Consider the following 20,240-nt stretch of genomic DNA (forward strand, 5'->3'; position numbering starts at 1 on the left):
ATATCGGGGAGGGCGAGGCCACCCTTAATCAGCCTCCGTTTTAGCTTCTTCCAAGACAGCCTGGAATTTTTATTGGCCCATATAAAGCTCCCTATCTTACTTTGAATGTTTCCCAATAACTTTCCGGGAAAATCAAGTGGTATAGCCCCAAACAGGTATATCAACTTTGGCAGAATAACCATTTTAACCAAGTTTACTCTCCCGTAGATGGTAAGAGGGAGATTCTGCCATTTCAACAAAAGATGGTTGATTTCTTTAGAAATTTTCTTCAGATTAGTAGTGGGGATATCCTCAATATTATAGGTTATGATAATTCCTAAATACCTAAACTCCCCGCATTGTCTCCCAGCATAATCTTCAACTCCCCAGCACATAACTTCGGTTTTAGATGTATTAACCAAATATCCTGAGAGGAGACCAAACTCTTCCAAGGTGTTCTGTACCCTGGGAAACACCTCTACTGGGTTGCTGGTATAGACCAGCAGGTCATCTGCGTAAAGGGCTAACTTACATTTAAACTCAGAAACCCGAAGGGGGGTGATCCTCTCATCGAGTCTCAAAGCCTGGGCCAAAGGTTCAATGTAGATATCGAACAATAGGGGCGAGATGGGGCAGCCCTGCCATGTGCCCCTCTGTATACTAAAGCTTGGTGTCAGGAGACCACTAAGCAAGATGACAGCAGAGGCCCCTTCATAGCATTTAATTAGCACATTAATAAACGGAAGACCAAAACCCATTATTTTTAAAGTCTCCCAGAGATATATCCACCTTACACGGTCGAACGCCTTGGCAGCATCGTAAGCGGCGACTGCCAAGGGTTCCGACCGTGTCACTGCTAGGTCAATACAGCCTATTAGATGTAGGGTCTGATCCTGAATATATCTTCGAGGCAGGAAACCTTTTTGGTCCTCATGGATTAATTGTGCAGCCACCCTGCCCAGTCTCCCTGTCAAAATGCTAGTAAAAATCTTATAATCTGCATTTAGCAGGGAGATAGGCCTATATGAATCTGGCCTAAGGGGATCTTTGCTGGGCTTTGAGATCAATATAATTATTGCTTCCTTCCATGACGGGGGGATTTTACCCTCAGGGCTAAGGATATAGTTAAACAACTCTCTGAGTCTGGGCACGATAGCATCTTCCAAGATTTTGTATAGCTCTCCTGGGAGCGCATCTGACCCTGCTGCTTTATCATTCTTGATTTTTTTTAAACAGCTTCTTATCTCCTCCTCAGAGAATGAAGATTCTAACAAATCTCGTCCCTCCCTCGACAAGCTGGGTAGAACTTTGCTGACCAACCAAGCTTGAATTGAGTCAATAGATGGAGCCCTGTCTTCTGCATATAGAGAGGAAAACCAAGACAGAAGACATCTCTGCAGGTCTTCAAGTTGACAGGAGATAGTACCTATCTCGTCTACCATTAGCTTATTTATATTATTTCTAGCTCTATCGCTTTTGATCTTCCGAGCTAAGGCAGCCCCTGCTTTTTCCCCATATTCGAAATTTTCCATATTATAGACCGCCCACTGGGCTTTAAGTTTCTGATCCAATTTATCCCCATATGTAAAACGAAGATCTTCCAAGTCTTTAAGGATTTGAGATAAATTGTCCGGGGGGCAGTTGGTTCTAACCCGTTCCAATCTAAAAATCTCCTCCTCCAATTTTTTTAGTTCCGACTTATCTGCCCTATTTTTGGAGCTTATCCAGCTACGAAGTACCCCGCGGGTGTGGGCCTTAAATGCATCCCAGACATATTCCAATGATGTTGAGCCCTGATTCTCCGCGAAGTACTCCACAGTCGAGGATCTAATAACTGTTATTAAATCTTCATTGGCCAGCATCGCCCTTTCCAATGTCCACCTAGGAACAACGGTAGAATAAAGGAAGGTTATAGGGGCGTGATCGGACAAAATGGCAGGAAGGATAAAAATATCTGCCAAACTGTCCAGGCATGCCCTATCTGAAAGAATATAGTCCAATCAGGAAGAATGGCCATATTTTTTACTAAAAAAAGTAAAACCCGGTTTACCCTCCTTCTTTATGCTCCATAGATCAACCAAACCGAGTTCATGCATCATATTAATCAATGTACGACGCATACGTTGAGATGTAACCGAACGACTAGCGTTAGACCTATCTTTGGAGGGATTAAGAAGGATATTAAAATCTCCTGCGATTATAATTGGAAGGGTGACTTCTGCCAATATGGCCTGTATTTTAAGTAAACAAGCCAGGTCATCAACATTAGGGCCATAGTAGGACACTAAAGCTAGTTCCACCCCTCCAATCATTGCTTGTGCCAATATCCACCTCCCAGATTGGTCAGATAACGTGTTGTTAATGGAACAAGCTAAATAAGATCTAAATAAAATTGCGACACCCTTATTATGCACTGTTTGTTCAGAACAGTGGAAGCTCTCCACCCATTTATATCTTCTGAACACGACTTTTGCTTCCAAATAGCCTAGATGGGTCTCTTGTAAAAAAATAACTTGTGCAGAAGATTGTTCCAAATATTTCATTATTATCCTTTGTCTTCTAGGACAACGAAGGCCATTAACATTCCATGACAAGAACTTTATTTCATTCAATGCCGTTCTATATCAGACGTCCTATCAGCTTTATATATGTCAAAAATAAATTTTCGACTGATTGCTACGATGAAAGAAGGACTTTTTAAAAAATATTTCTCCCACTGCAGCCCCACCCGTGCTCCCCCTGACTCCCTCCCAGACGGCCACCCTCTCTCCCACCCGTGAACCCATTTATCCTTTACTCCCATGGGGAACCCTCCCATTACTATGGGCAAAGCCCTAAGACAGAGAGCTCCCACCCCCCCCCCCCAACATGTGACATAAAACCAGCTTGATTCATTTAATTAATTAAATTCTTAGCTATGTACCATAAACAACACCTATACACAGCTAATCTATTCTGAGATGAGAAAGAAAAAGGGAAGGTACTAAACATCATAACTTTAGTGGAAAGACTTATTAGGGTCAGTTTTACTTCAACCTAACATTTACTGATACTTCCATCCCCACTGCTATTCTCTCCCCGGCTTTCCTCTCTGATCTTCTCTATTAGGGAGTCAACTTCTTCAACTTGAAGGAAGTTATACATGGAGTTGTTCCACATTATACGCAGCATTGCAGGAAATCTCAGCTGGGTCTTAGCCCCCAAAGAGTTCAAGATCGTCATTCTCTTTCCCATCTCCCACTGCTTAGCAGCCGTGATGTAAGAAACATCAGAGCGAATTGAAAAAGAGAAAACAGTAGAGAAGGAGCTACATTTTAATTGACCTGCTTTCAGAGCGAGTGATAAGATCCTCTCCTTCATAGTATATGTTAGAAAATTCACCAGGATTTTCCTCGGGCGTTCTCTTCCAGGGACTCTTCTAAATGGATCACGATGTACCCTTTGGATATCCGCAAATAAGTCAACTCCTACTTACTCTGAGTCTTTCATAATGGTAGCCTTCAAAAGAGAAACAACAAAGTTTTTTAAGTCGTTCCCTTCTAAATCTTCACGAACATTTAAGATTTTCAGATTGTTCTTCCTTGAGTGGTTCTCTAACCGCTCAATGTCATCTTTCAGTTCTTGATTTTGTTTAGCCAAGTTGCTCATTGTTGTGGAAGATTTATTGAGGGCTTCCTTTATTTTTGGTATTTCTGCCTCAAGAGCATCCGTTCTTTGGGAGACCTCTTCTACTTTCTGAGCGAGTACATCGCATGAGGCCTGAATAGCTGCCTGGATGGCCTCTGAGGTAGTAAATCTCCTTTTGATGTCATCCTTCAGGCTTAGCAAGATATCGGCCAACGTCCCCGGAGGACCAGGCATATCCAAGGGACTAGGAATAGAACGAACAGACTGAACAGATGACGAAGATGTTAAAGAGGAAGAAAATTGACCAGCTAGCAGAGTAGGGTCATGTTTCTGCGATTCCGAATGGGATCTACCCTCTTTCCCCTCTTTCATCGAAGTTGTGAAAACATCAGCATCAACATCGACCAGATCGGATTGCAGGACCTCTAGTGCTGAAAAGCTATTTGATAACTCTATTGAAGGGTGGACAGAAACCATATGAGCCTGCACGGAAGGAATTTTCACAATGTCAGTGCTTGAGTGTTCAGAAATTTCACTGAGGAGTTGCTTGTTCATCTCGCCCAACTCCTGATTCACAACAATATCAGGATCTATAGTTACCGGGATCAGAGTTGTGGCTGAAATGGTAGCTGCTGCCATTATCGATGCTGGAGACTTATCTCTGCCCTTTACGGTGTTATCAGTATGGATTTTCTGCCCAGAGACCGCCGAGCTGGTGGAGGTAACTTTGTAGAAAGATTTCAAAGAAGGCGTAATTTTAATTTTAGGATTTCCTTTAGATTTTTTTTTACGCCCTCTACACTTGCCCGGAGGGGTCCCCTCTGCAGAATCACCTATGGATAAACCTACAACCTGTCTAGAGGTCGCCTTGACTACCACTATAGGAGGAGAGACAGTATTTGGATTTGTTATTAAAGCTAAGCTGCTGGGGGGCTTGTTGCGCAAAGTATACCGGCAGATCCCAGGCTCAGAGAGAGTTATTATTTTTTTTTCCGAGCTTTCCTTGCTGACAGGTCTACTACCCACACCCTTCTCCATACGGTGTAATAAATTAGGGTCAGATTTTTTTAGGGTGTAACATACGTATCTCCTAGAAGACGGAGGGGGGGTATGATATTTATGATGGTCACCTTCCCCTGCTCAGACAAACAACCTTTGTTTTTATAAATATTGCATTCTACCTCTCCTTGTGGGGGTTTAATATCATATAGGCCCTCCAAGTCCTTTGACCACGACTCCTGCCGAGAGATGTAAAAACAAGCATTTACAATGCAATGGTTTCGCCTTTGGAAAAGTTAGAGCTATTGGCATTGTAAATGACAAAATTTGTATTTATGTGTTGGTTTTGAAAACTGCCACCTACTGTTTGGGATGCCAACTTGGGGATGTGCAGGCCGTGTAGAAAGATGGGAGTGCGTTTTTCGGTGTCCACAAGTAGCAAGTGTCCACAGTCAAACTGCAGCACATCAGGTAAAGGAAGGTGGCATTGTTTCTGTCTCCGGAAGAGGGCAGTTTTATCAGCTGGGCATAAAGCAACAATGCAGTACTTGGAGAGGACAAGTGGTCTTGACAGTTGGCCCCTTGTTGCTTGCCAGGCTAGAGTGCTTCCCACTTACTCCAAAGTAGATCTCAAAACATTAATAACTGAATATATGGGTGCTCCGAGGTCATTGTCACCAGTTTGCAGCCAACTACCAAATTTGACTATGAATGCAAATCTACCTTTATGTTCATCCTGGACGTGGAAGTTTTGTTTCCCACCCACAGCTTAACACAATCTGAGCCAATGGCCAGAACTTGGCACCAGCTGTTATTTCCGGATGCTCTGACTATTACAATGATGATTTGCAGTATCCTTCGATTATTATTTGCAGTTCAGCAATAATCGTGTCCAAAACAGATGTCATGAGATCAAGAAGAAATTGAAAAGCTGTGACCACCTTAATTGGGCCACATGATGCACAGTTGGTACTCTACTGATGCTACTTCGGGTCCACTGGCCATCGCCAGGAACTCAATCACCTCCAGCTCGTTTGGGTTACAGCTGGCTCGGGAAAGGAGAGTCTGAATGACTAGCTCTGACCTTGCCAACAATGCAGTACCATCGGTGTAACATCACAGCTGAAAATAAAGCAACGAGCTTTGGGCTGCGCCTCTACAACAGTCTAACACAGGTAGGTTTTCAGATAATGTACGAACAAATTGAAAGTGGTAGTCGAATTGGTGACGTTCCTAGCTAACGTGCAGGGTTCCACATCGTGAGCGTTAAAGGAGTCCCATTATACCCTGTTGCATGTATGATTTTGAGCAAAGAAGTCACTTTTTGACTTAGGAATGTGGGGTTACAATGTGATTTTTTTTATTAACGACAATAAGGCAGCATGTAAACATTATTGTGAATAGGGCTCAATTACGAAGCCCATGCAATTCCAAGCACTGAAAAAACATACCCCCGCCCCCGTCTACACTCGTATATGTGGTGGGGCAGCAAATTGTATCGGTACGCAGATACCCTGCGATCGCCTCCCGCAAATCGCAGTGGCTTTTCCATATAGCACGCTAGTAAGAGAAATACTCTGGACACTTGCATAAATGTCATGCATTCCATTATAAGCACCTCGCCGGCATAACCCAACGTTTTCACTTCCATTCAAAACTATTTTTTCAACAGAAAAACAAAACGACACAAGCGGCATCTGGCATCTTTCATCGGCATGGAAGCCAAACACGAGCCTTTCGAACACATATTAACTCAGCCCTCTCATTAAACACTGTGACGCATTACAAATCCCCAACATGGTGCATTGTGCATCACGCGCTCACCGTTACGCAAGGTGTGCTGCATTCACGCGGCCACATATAATGTATTTCCCTCAAATCACTTTGCTAATCATTTAAATACGCTTCCGAAGTTGGGAATGCAGAGATAATGAGGAGAGCGGCCGCAATTAGCTCCTGCCCGTCAACTGTCACTCAGGACAAGCCCCCCGTGGCCCTGCGGTGCTGCGTACACACTCCTACCTTTGCCGACAGTCATGGTGGGCAGCTTTCAGGATGTGCAAGCGGCAGCGTCGGTCAAACGCAGCAAATGCCTTCAGAGTCAGCCCGCTCCTCCTCTAAAAGATGACTCTGCTCGCGGCACCGGTGACAAGTGCCGCCGCCCTCCGCCAAAATAAAAGCCCACGCGCAGCAGGCTCATCGGAGCCGCAGCCCTGGTACCAACGGCCGTCACACTCCAGCCCCGAGCTTTCGGCTCAGATGTGGTATTTTAACGAGGCGCACTTGCTGTATGTTAAGAAAGCTTGCCTAGCGTTGGCTTTGCTTGTGTATTGTATATACTACTCTAGAGAATGTGCGATTTCAGAGAGAACATCGGAAACATAAAGAAACTTCAACAACAAGAATAGAACAAGTCAGGTCCCGGGCCGGCCAGCCAATCACAGCGCGGCCCGGGGAATGACGTCACGGGGGTGTCCCGGGCCGGCAGCCAATGACAGCGCAGCCCAGGACAAAGGGGCGGGACTTAAAAAAAGACCGAAAAACGCCCCCGAATCTCGTTTTCACGAGAAAGCGTGATTGACAGCCTCTGTCTCCCAATGGCTAGCCTCCATTTATGGAGCTAGCCAATGGGAGACAGAGGCGGAACCAAAGCCCATATGTAGGATCATGAGATTTCGCCGTGTGCGGAGCAACTGCTACGCAGTTGCAACGCCCAGGGCGAAACCTAAAAAGGCGTCGGTGTTGTGCTCAAAGGTAAATAAGGATGATGAAGGAGGGCCCTCCGCCTCCACACCCCAGCAGCAGCAAAAGCGTGACTACAGGGGAGCTCCTGCACAACGGTGCCCCCACCGGTCAACACCATCTGTGAGCTCCGCCTCCAAATGTCCCAAAGTCACCTACACTACGAACACCTCAGATTAAATCAAACCTGAAAGCCCAAAACTCGGCAGTCTCCCCGTCTGTCTTGCCAGCCTCACCGGGAATTGCAGAAGTAGAAAAATATCAACTTGCTCGAAAAACTGAGTCAGCAGGACCTCGGAGGCACCGCTGTCGGGCGGGCCCTACCGAGCACAGCACGGCTAATGAAGAAACCAAGAGAAGGTGCAGCGGCAGCCGCCAAAGATACAGCAAGCGGGGCGTGAACACCTGCGTCTAGCTCCTCCACAGCCCCACCTCAACAGCGCACAGACAAAGCAATCGAGCAATCCGGCAAGACCCAGCAGAAACGTCGGCCCGAAGAGGTCAGCTCAGCCACTCGGTCCGGGAAGCCACAACATTCGGAAAGTCAATAAAGGGATCGCCGATCGGAAGGTACCCCTAGGCAGCAACCTGTAAGTAAAAACTAACTCCGCCTCGCTCCTTCTCAATTTCGTTTTGTTTCCACACATCATGTTACCGCACTCAGTAATAATGAAAAAGATCAGCACAGAAGGTACTTAGCGTGTCATTTTAGGTGCATAAATCCAAATATTTGCAAATTCGTAGCTTTTACTAAAAATTTGGCTCAAATTTAGTACGACAATTTGGAAACGTTTTGCTAATTGAAAATATGACTAAGAAAACACCAATAGGGCAATATTACCAGCAGCTTGTGGAAACTTTCCCGGATGATTTGGAAGACCGTAAAATTAAATGGGAAAACAAATTGGGGGTTGAGGAGGTCAATATTTGGAAATCGTTGGAACTGGCTAATAGTGTGTTAATGACAAGGAGATTATGCAGTCAGCATTATATGGCCCTTCATGATTTATATTATGCCCCAAGTAAGGTATCTCATTGGGGCGGGTTCGTGGGGGCTAAATGTAACCGCTGTGGTTTACTGGCGGCGGATTCATCCCATATGTTCTTCTCGTGTCCTAGTTTGAGGGAGTTTTTTCAGAAAATCAAGAGATTTATAAATGTTATATTTGGTACCCCTATGACCATCACGGGAGACCTAGTGATTATTAGTGTAGGTATTGATAATGCGGTCAATGTAAGTTCGTCAGTCTCAACAGCCCTGTTGTTTATCATTATGGTGGTGGTACGGGCGTGTATCACCAGTGAATGGATCAGTTCTGACCCTCCTACTTTAACGAATTGGAGATCAAGAGACCATTAAAGCGCGAAACATGTTGACCACGACATATGCCCACTAGGGACATATAGTTACCCAGCTACCAAGGGACATAATTCCCCTTAAAGCAGCACCATGCACTCTGTTTTAATAGTGACAGAAGGATAACCTAATAAAAATGAATCACTCTCCCTCCAGCCATTTGTTAGGTCTCGGATAGCGTTGCTGCGCGTTGCAGCGCACATGCGCAGCTTGCTCGGTGAGATTTAATGTTTTTTAGGACTTTCATTAAAGGGTTTCAAGCCCCGCCCCTCTTTCTCATTGGCTGGTGTCACCGTTTTGGTAAACGGTGGCCAGCCATTGGGAAAGAGCTTTTAGTGACGTAGACTTTTCTCTTTTTGAGACGGCCCACTTGGAAGGGCTCGTCTGTCTTCCTCCCGTCGCAAAATGTTTCTTATCTTTATGGGGCCATGTGTTCAAAAACATGGCTCCATAATGACAAGCTCCGGCGCGGCACCAAACTTCTCTTGTATCCCTTTTCTCCCGCCATCTGACTCACCCCTCCCTGCTCTCACCCCCCTCTCTCATTGCCCAGGCCTGTTCTGAACTTTGCTCTTCTGTGCCCGGAGAGCTAGGCACAGAGTTGTTTTCCCTCTCCTCACCTCCGGCACTCTTGCGGGTGTCCAGTGTCACTCCCCGGGGCTGGCCTGCCTCCACTCGCGCAGAAGGTGCTTGGAAGGGCTGCTTGAAGGGTCTCCCCGTCAGTAGCCGTCTCAGCCCCCACACCAGCTCATCTGGTTCTGTGTCCTTCCGTCCCATCACCGGTACTGTCCGGGCCACTGCTCGAGTTGCTGCACGTACCTCCTGGCACTGCATGCGCGTAGATCCGCCGCGGCATCCTAAGGCCTGCAGCGCCAGCCAGGGATCTGCAGGATGCCCGTGGTCCCTGCAGGGGACCCCATAGGAGGGCAGGCCCCGTAGTATCGCAGAGGACAACAGACAGCCAGCCCTTCCTGGGGGGGGTGGGGGCGGCGCGAGGGACAGGGTAGGGGGCGGGGCTATGGGTAAATAGGGGTGGCTCCTCCCACACGCTCTCTTTGCCTGCTGCCCCTTCTCCCGCCAGGTCGCATCCTTGGCTGCTACCAGGCCCATTCAGCCGCACCGGCTGTAGCCAGTCCCCCTCCCCGTCCAGGTCCCTTAGATCCCCCTTTGTCATCTCCCTCGTCGAGCACCGTCGGGATCGAGGTAAGCGGTGGCACTCTTCGCCTCCCCCCGGGCCCCGTCCTTGGGCAAAACCCAAGCTGCACAGGGCTCCGTGGTCAGAGACCACGGGGAGGTGGAGGCGTCCGTGGAGGGGTCGCGAGGCAATGGGATCGTGCAGGGGGATGCTAGCTTTGAGAAGGGGCATTTAAGCGTGGGTACATCGGCAGGCCGAGGTCACGCGGGCACTGAGCATGGAAGGCGATATCAAAGATCTGGCTATCGAGGGGGGGGCCTGCGCTCGGGTAACAACAAGTGCGTGGTGTGAGGCTGGGGCGGGGGGGCTCGATCCGGCCACGTTAACGTTGTAAATCGGGCGAGCTGGAATGGGGCAGATGCTTGTGGATGCATGGGGGGCACACATTGCCCACCAAGGTATGAGACGCAGGAGGGCCGTTTAGGCCACTGTGGGCTGCATGGTTGTGGGCCTCACGGTGGCCGGGCTCTCGCGGGCCACAGCTTTTGTCTCATGCATCTACACGTGCGGTGCACAGTAGGTAAGAGCCTCCCTTCTGGTCGGACCGCTTGGGAAACAAGTAGCATGATGCAACATGAAAAGCCCGGTACGGCGCGATTTGGGCAGGTTGCTTGGCGGGGACGCAGGGAGGCATTGGTCCTAGTCTAAATGACTTTTACTGGGGCAGTGTTATTGGGTTTGAGGACTGCGTCCTAGTGTAAATGAAATTTACTGGCAGTGTTATCGCGTCTGAGGACCGAGCGTAAGGGGCCCACGATCAGCGCAGTTCACGCCCTCGTGGCCCGCGCGCCGGCGTTCAAAATGGCGGCCGTTGTTGCTTATTTACGATGCTTTGAAATAAACTAGTGGCACTAACCCCAAAGCTGAGCCATTGTGTCTTCCTAGCTGTCTCGGTGGCTAGGAGCCCAATCTTTGACCAGCGTGCGTGAGGACAGTGCTACTTCGGCTCTGGTAGAAGGGGTGAAAACGGCATGCACTCAGAATATACCCCCACGTTTAATGGCCTGCTCCGCCTGAACTGCGACGCACATTGGCAACGCGCACAGTGCCCTTCTTTGGCCCATACTGAAAGTGAAAGCATGTGGATTTGACTGAGTGTAGTAGATGTATTCAAAGTGTCTCTGAACTTAAAAAAAAAATGAAGAATGATGTTCAATCCTAGATGTTAACTAAGCGTTCGGTGGCCAAATTGGAGAGTGTCACGATACCCGTTCCAACTTGGCCGCTATAAACTCGGCTGAACAGTTTCAGATGGTAGTCTTTTTTCACTGTCCGTTTCTGAACACCGTCCTCGCAGCTACCTCTACGGCTGTGTCCGCTGCGAACATGTCAGCGCTTTCGTGGCTGCAAAGAGCAGTTCTTTGCCGGTCGGGTAAGAATACTTCTGCCAGCAACCCTTCACGTCCCCTCAGAGACAGATAGGGTGAGAAACAGGGGAGGAGAAGTGTCCCAATGGCCTGAGCTACCGACCTTGGAGTTGGAGAACCAGGCTCTAGTCCCAGCGTCAGCTCAACGTCCTGTGATTCTGGGCAAATAGCTTAATTCTCCTCCATGCCTTAACACACCTGGAATCGTGTTATGTAATTTGTGGCTCATGTAAAGTATTCTGATGCTTAGGGCAATATAGAATGACAAAATAGGAACTACTTTATCAGCTACTACCTTTAGGAATTAGTTTTATACATCATGGTAGGTGTGGAAAGTAAAACATCACCAATTTACCCCCCCCCCCCGAGACATTGGGTGACCTCGACTCAACCATTTTACTCAGCTCTCCGTCTGCCGCTCAATCGGAAAAGCACCGGGAGAAAGACCAAAAGATGACACAAGGTTTCCCGTGGTCAAGAGATTATTATGGTGTGACGGCAGCAAGACTGTCGTACTTTCAGCATGCTTGTGTTCGAGCGATTTCTATTTTACTCCCCATCTCTCCGTCTGTCGCTTAACTGAATTCAGCGCCTGGAAAAAGAACAAATGATGATAGCACGATCACGAGAATGTTATGGTGTACTACAGCAAGATTGATTTATTATGCAATATGCTTGTGTTCGAACTTTTTCCCCTCAAAGGACAAAGTATGGAAGGGATTAATCAGGGCGTTAGACGTGATGCTCCTGTCGAAGGGTTACAAAAGATGGGTGGGTCAATTTATAAGGGGGGATGTACACACCGCACCTATATTTCGGGAAGGACGCGCAGGCACTTAAGTGAATAGGCCTGTGTGTACGGCTATACCTTTTAGGTCCACCTTCACGAGCGCACATCTCAGCACGCGCGGCGGCAGGGGGGGCCAACAGCATTGATACACCACTGCCTCACGCAAGCCACACACGGATTTATGGCAGTTCCAGGGGGCAACTGATATAGTAATATGGCAGACACAGTGCAGGCATTTAACGGATGCACGCACGCACGCACAAAGAAACACAGCGTTGTAACATACAGAAGATCAGATAGCCGAGGTTTGTATGTTGTTAGATGGTATTTTATTCAAGTTTAAGTAATCAAATAGAGAACCCCACCAGGAGCAATATGATCTCTGCTCAGCGCGTTCAAGCCCGTTCAGCAACTGACATTCATGCAACATTCGAGCATTCCACATTCTATACCCACAGGCACAGGCTGAGCAGCACTCTACATCTTCTCCTTTCTTAACAATGATAAGAAGACTCTTCACAAAAGCATAACGATAAGTTACACTACAAATTATTATGCAAATATATATAAATATTATTAATGGCATATATATATATATTAAATAGATTTCAAAAACGTGAAGAGGTGGGGAGAAATTCATAAAATGTGACATAAAGTAAAACCATTTACTGAAAACACAAGGTCACTAGTGGGGTCTCTGTGCCAGTACGCTTGAGCTGCTTTGTAGTAGGCTTCCTCTTTCGTTCAGTTCCTTATCTTTATTTTTTAAACATAGGTTCTTTTCATTCCGTTTCGTTTTTTTAAAAAAAGTCTCTTGTAAATTGACGCGCAGGTCCGTTTTAAAAATCATCGCCAGATGTAACATACAGAGGATCAAGTAGCGGAGGTTTGTATGTTGTTAGATGGTATTTTATTCAAGTTTAAGTAATCAAATAGAGAACCCCACCAGGAGCAATATGATCTCTGCTCAGCCCGTTCAAGCCCGTTCAGCAACTGACATTCATGCAACATTCGAGCATTCCACATTCTATACCCATAGGCACAGGTTGAGCAGCAGTCTACAAGCGTGCCAGTGCGGCCAAACGTATCATAGTATGCCCTACCAAAACAACGCACAATTTTGCATGTTGGAAGAAACAACAAATACACGTGTTAGTGTTGAGCCCATAGATAGCAAGCTGGTCGCAGAACCCTGCTAGTATGAGAACGATGAGAACGCAACACTTATTATTTATTAAAAAAAATTAAGACATAAAGTCGGTGATTTAAGTGGGCCGGGTTGGAAGCAGGTGCTGAGACGGGCACCTATCTGGCTCTCTAATTTGTCCTCACAATCGGGGTGAAAAAATATTAACTCTGCAGCAGTACCACCCTTCTCTGCCTCTGATTTAAGTCAGACCCATTAGAGTTCGTTCAGTCTCACTATTTAAGACCTGAAGCATTCGAAATATTATACCAACGGCGCAATAGTTGTGGCCTATTTGTATTATGCAGCAAACAACCACGATAAGGCCAATAGCCCTGACTAGTTGTAGGTGCAATGCTACTTGTTGTATTATATATCTGGATGCAGTGACATAGGCAGCAAAATATCAGTTGGCGGCACACTTTGCTAAGCTCAGAATTCCAGCTTATGTGCGGCCACACCACTTTTTGAGACCACCCAGTTTTCCATCCCAATTAAAGACCTAACAAGCACATGTTACACCTCTCAGGGTTTTTCTACTACTAGTCTGTAACAAGGTGGCTGAATACCATTTAACATTAGGAAGGCAGGGATTCCCCCCACCACCCTTTTTCTCTTCCATGTTGTTACTGAAGCAAACAGCTATAGAACAACCCCTCTTGCCCAGGCCAATGAGGGTCTCACCATATTCGGGGCGTTTAGGGATAACATGCAAGGGGGAGACATCGCAGAAAACGTTCAAAATGTATGTTATGAGCCTGACATGTGTGTACTTGCAGGAAGTGTTTACCTTGCTTCTGCGGAGGAATGACCGGAGAAAAGCGGAAAGAAGGGTGTTGTAGTCTTGATTTACTTCAGTTGACCCACTTTAACCAACAATCCTAAAAACAGGTTGCCAAAGGAAAGTCCAAGACTGAACACTTGTCCTCGGTGTCATCAGGTAACCATATCAGGCATCTATATACATTTAAAATATCACTTTATTTATAATTTAGCTTGCAGATTTATATAGCAAAGTATTGGAGCGCATACATGAGCACCAGTTACGTTACACAAGGATACATTATACTTATGGTAGGCACAGGGAGATTGAGTCGGCAATCCAGCTGGCAGTCCTTCCTTTTTGTAGGAGTAAAAGCGGGCGTTCGGTACACAGAATGTTACCTGATTTATTCATGCTACTTTCATAGCGAAAACGTGGCTAGGAGTGTAGAATGCTTTCGAATAGATCAATTTTGGGTTACAGATTGCTTTCGAATAGATCAATTTTGGGTTACAGATAAAAAATTACATATACATCTTTGCCAAATTATCAGTAAGAAGGATAGATACATGCCATTGTTTTAAAGGCTTATTTAAAGAATTAGTAAGGCAAAATACATAAAATATATCATAAGTAAAGTTAGCCTCAATGCATCCTGATTATAAGTACGAAAAGAAAAAACCAACTCAGTAAAGTTCAATAGTAAATCCAGCATAGACCTGCTTTCTAAGAGTGAGAAAGAGGGTTCCGTTAAGGTGAGGAAAAACTGTCCTTTTATAGGACTGCAGACAAAGGGTTTCACACATTACCACACAAGTTCATAGTTCGCAGGCCATGCAACAATGATCAACAGGCGACAAGAACGACAGGCGACAAGACACATTTTACTTTACAATATATTCCAGGATTTTCTCATAAAACCAATACATTGGATTTAGAGGTACTCAGATGTATCCAGGTGACGTGAATTGTAACACTGTTACTGAGCGGTCTGGGATTGATAGGTTGTCCTTGGTTAAGGACATCTTAGTTACAAAGACTAGGAAACCTTCAATCTTTCCGTGGGAAGCTCACAGTTATTAGAGCAAAGGCAACAACAACAATCATGCGGTGTATCGCGATGTCATGTTAAATTGAAAGACAGTACAATTTCAAGTTCAATTTATGTCAGCACAAACCTGATTTTGGACATTAGGAGCATAAGAAAAAGTAAAACAATGTTCACGCTGGCATGTGGGTAAAAATAACACTGCCATGGCCCTCGGGCCACACAATAGAGCTATCATCTCACCCGAATAATGTCTCTTCTATGTGGCTTTTAGAGAAAATGTGACTGGCTGCTAAGGCCGGTGAGGAAGTTTCCAATTTCCAGGCGGGCCAACCTGCAGCGTCTTTTAGGTTTGCCAATTTAAAAAAAATATTTTGCGTAGCAATTTGTAAGAGTTTGTCTTTAGCTCACTGCTTTTGTCTGCCTTGGAGAATAGTGCTTGTTAATTTTCGCCTTTATGGTTAACTGAGTGAGATAATTTGGGATCTCATACAGTGAACATGTTTCTTCTAAAGTAATATCTTTTGGTGCAAAAACCCCTCTCAGTTCATGCCTTGGACGCCTGGTCCTGTGATCATGATCAATAAAGCGTCACTGCTTAAACCTCACTGTCATGGACAGGCAGATGTTTGATTTACTTGTCACAAAATCTGGCGGGAACTTGTGAACAGGATTTTGCTGCAAGTAAAGAATTTAATAAACCAACCATGGTACAATAAGGGCGGTGTAAATAAGTGAGTGCAAAGCCCACTCGGAGGAGTAACAGCAAGGATGAGAAGTGATGTCTCTACTGCTGGCAATCATCCCAATCATCGGTAGCCCTCTCGATTATAACACTCATACATTATAAAACCTATTTAGAACACTGTGCATGTTACCTAACCCTGAGCAAGACACATAGTTAATAAATACATTAATAAATCTGGTACAGCATGTCCCTCTTTTTAGTTAGATAACAAGACAAACATGCACATGGGAAACTTATATGCTGCTAAACATACTTAAGTGGTATAAAATAAATTCATTAAACTTTTCAAGTATTGTGACAACTCTTTGAAGTATTTCATAACATGTCTCCACCGGGCGTATCTAGTGTATTAACATCCTAGTCCATAATACTACCTCGCACCTCCTTATTAGAAATTGTAACATCAGCTAGAAACTGTACAGAAGAAGTATGGTTTTCAGAATAAATAGAATTATGTATATTAATTTCTGGTCTACAATCGTGACCTGAGGCAGTATTTAGTGGGGGTTAGTTTCAAGAAGGAGAGCTTAGACAATATTATTAGGTAGGGAAGGACGCATGGGAAAAATGAGTAGTGTCCCATGCTGCCCAACATGGTATATGCTCTTGGTTAGGGCAATCCAACAAGCGCCCCAACGGGGCGACGTGTGAGACATAATAGGTTAAGTTACAGCAGGGTAGTCGAAGGGTTGCTGGCTATGCGGGTCATACCAGCCTTTTCGCTTTAGGGGGACACTCACCGGCAGGACAAAAAAGTGGTATTCCTGGTGTATAGGGACGGGGTGCCGAGGGAGTCAGACTAGTCTGCTCGCACTAGCGAGAGTGGGATCCTCGAGACCTCCAGGACAGGTTGCAGGCATGCACCAGAATTGGGTCCATCCAGGACAGACAAACTCTCCAGTCCCTATCCAAGACACGGGCAGTAGCGGGCTGCCAGACATTTAGTGGGGCAGGGTGCTAGACTCTGAAGGGAACATGGGGTCAGAGCATACCTTGGCCTATTCATAGGGGCCCGGAGGGCAAGAGGCGACTGCTGGAAGCAATGAGGGGGGACCTATGCGGGACCTATGGACATTGAACAGTGGGATCGTGTGGCCTCTGGTGGTCAGGATGACACCTAGACCCATGTGGCACGGGGCTAGATCCCAGGAAGCGTGGGAAGTAGCCCGCAAGCGTGTATACGCAGCCATGCGAAATTCACAGAGATGCGGGGGCAGGGACTCAAAAGGCACGGCCTGCTGCATGCGAAATTCGTTGAATGCTGGGAAACTGACGGGGTGCACTGGTCCAAGGCAGGCATGGCAATATCTTTGCTAGACCTGGGTGAAGCTCTAGAGACAGCCGGTTGCAAATAGGAAGAGATCCAGGGAGCTAAGTGGTGAGGGCTCTGGGTGCAGCGGAGGCCACACCCAGGGCTGTGGAGGAGTTACAGGGCGATCCCGATACAAGAAAGGCGCAGGAACAGGACCTGAAGCCTCCAGTGCTAAGCACACCGTGCATAAGTCATACATGCTCCAAGGGGTCCTTCTTGGGAACTTGGAGTACGACGGTGCCCCGTTAGTCCTTAGGGCGGTTGTAAACCTGAACAACCGGGGGCTTGCCTTATAGTCTCCGCCCAGCTGGAGAAGGTGTGAGTCACTCTCCCTTGTTCAGAGGGCGGAGTTGGTGGATGACAGGTTCACCGGTGGGAGGAGTATATCTCCTCCCAGGTACAACACCGGGCTATGGCCGCTGGTGTTTCTCTTGGCTGAACTTCAGGTGCCCTGCAACAAGGGGTTGAGGGGCGGACGGGATCGCCTGTAAGATAACCCACCTTTTATTTGTATATCAAATAAACCTGCCGCTTCATCTTTCCAATATCATTGTGTCTGTGCATTATTGTGGAATATTGTGGGGCTGTGGGCGGCGGTGTACCGATGGAGATACTATGCAGGATGCCCGTGGTCCCTGCAGGGGACCCCATAGGAGGGCAGGCCCCGTAGTATCGCAGAGGACAACAGAAAGCTAGCCCTTCCTGGGGGGGTGGGGGCGGCGCGAGGGACAGGGTAGGGGGGCGGGGCTATGGGTATATAGGGGTGGCCCCCCTCCCACGCGCTCTCTTTGCCTGCTGCCCCTTCTCCCGCCAAGTCGCATCCTTGGCTGCTACCAGGCCCATTCAGCTGCACCGGCTGTAGCCAGTCCCCCTCCCCGTCCAGGTCCCTTAGATCCCCCTTTGTCATCTCCCCTCCCCACCGCTCACCCGCTGAAAAAGGGGGGAAGTGGGGCGGGGGACTGTAATTAATGTTTTTTTTTTCTTTTTCCTTGTTGCAGGAGGAGTTACAGGGTGATCCCGATACAGAAAAGTCGCAGGAACAGGACCTGAAGCCTCCAGTGCTAAGCGCACCGTGCATAAGTCATACATGCTACAAGGGGTCCTTCTTGGGAACTTGGAGTACGACGGCGCCCCGTTAGTCCTTAGGGCGGTTGTAAACCTGAACAACCGGGGGCTTGCCTTATAGGCTCCGCCCAGCTGGAGAAGGTGTGAGTCACTCTCCCTTGTTCAGAGGGCGGAGTTGGTGGACGACAGGTTCACCGGTGGGAGGAGTATATCTCCTCCCAGGTACAACACCGGGCTATGGCCGCTGGTGTTTCTCTTGGCTGAACTTCAGGTGCCCTGCAACAAGGGGTTGTGGGGCGGACGGGATCGCCTGTAAGATAACCCACCTTTTATTTGTATATCAAATAAACCTGCCGCTTCATCTTTCCAATATCATTGTGTCTGTGCATTATTGTGGAATATTGTGGGGCTGTGGGCGGCGGTGTACCGATGGAGATACTATGCAGGATGCCCGTGGTCCCTGCAGGGGACCCCATAGGAGGGCAGGCCCCGTAGTATCGCAGAGGACAACAGAAAGCTAGCCCTTCCTGGGGGGGTGGGGGCGGCGCGAGGGACAGGGTAGGGGGGCGGGGCTATGGGTATATAGGGGTGGCCCCCCTCCCACGTGCTCTCTTTGCCTGCTGCCCCTTCTCCCGCCAAGTCGCATCCTTGGCTGCTACCAGGCCCATTCAGCTGCACCGGCTGTAGCCAGTCCCCCTCCCCGTCCAGGTCCCTTAGATCCCCCTTTGTCATCTCCCCTCCCCACCGCTCACCCGCTGAAAAAGGGGGGAAGTGGGGCGGGGGACTGTAATTAATGTTTTTTTTTTCTTTTTCCTTGTTGCAGGAGGAGTTACAGGGTGATCCCGATACAGAAAAGTCGCAGGAACAGGACCTGAAGCCTCCAGTGCTAAGCGCACCGTGCATAAGTCATACATGCTACAAGGGGTCCTTCTTGGGAACTTGGAGTTCGACGGCGCCCCGTTAGTCCTTAGGGCGATTGTAAACCTGAACAACCGGGGGCTTGCCTTATAGGCTCCGCCCAGCTGGAGAAGGTGTGAGTCACTCTCCCTTGTTCAGAGGGCGGAGTTGGTGGACGACAGGTTCACCGGTGGGAGGAGTATATCTCCTCCCAGGTACAACACCGGGCTATGGCCGCTGGTGTTTCTCTTGGCTGAACTTCAGGTGCCCTGAAACGAGGGGTTGCGGGGCGGACAGGATCGCCTGTAAGATAACCCACCTTTTATTTGTATATCAAATAAACCTGCAGCTTCATCTTTCCAATATCATTGTGTCTGTGCATTATTGTGGAATATTGTGGAGCTCTGGGCGGCGTTGTACCGATGGAGATACTAAGGGATGGGAGGCCTCCAACCTCATTCGTGCTACTCCAGCCTGCCTACTTATTGCCCAGTCCTTGTGGTGGAGGCCTTGCGTTTCTCACTTCTAAGCTCTCCTGCCACTCCCTCTCCCCGCTCACCGCAGAGACTTTCGCAGGGCTTCCAGCAGCTGCTTATTTAAGCTTACGGGAGTTGCGGCAGGTGCTCCAATCTAGTCCATGCTACTTCGGCAGAACCACTCTGGTCCACAGCTCCCCGCTCTGCCACACCTCCTACAGAAGGTCCTTGGGCCCCGGTGTGCTCCCTCGAGCCCTCTGCAGTCAATGCGGCAGCCCAGTTAGACTCCGTCTAGCTCCGGGGAGATAGTGCTTCTCTGCACACTCACCTTGCAATCCACTTGCTGCTTCACCGACTGCTCCGTCCGTTAAGCCAGTCCCCCCTTAGCCGCCTCAATCTGCTCTGCTCTGCTCCTTTGGCGGCCTCCTCTTGCTGCCCAGTTGCACACGGCCAATCATGGGGGTGGGGGTTCACCCACACTCCGCTGTGGAGAGTGCTCCTGTTACTCCGCTCCATCAGAGCTCTTTGGGGTCCTGCATGGCAAGTGGTTCCCGGGGCCTCATGAAGCCCCATTTTGGGCTCTGACACTGTCTTTCTCTTCACCCCATCTCTCGACTGACACCTCTTCCATGTGGCCTGATCTGCTCCTACTTTTTCCTCTAAGTCCGAATCCGGCAGGGCCAGGCTGC

Source organism: Lissotriton helveticus, chromosome 9 (assembly GCF_964261635.1).
Source record: "Lissotriton helveticus chromosome 9, aLisHel1.1, whole genome shotgun sequence".
Lineage (NCBI taxonomy): Eukaryota > Metazoa > Chordata > Amphibia > Caudata > Salamandridae > Lissotriton > Lissotriton helveticus.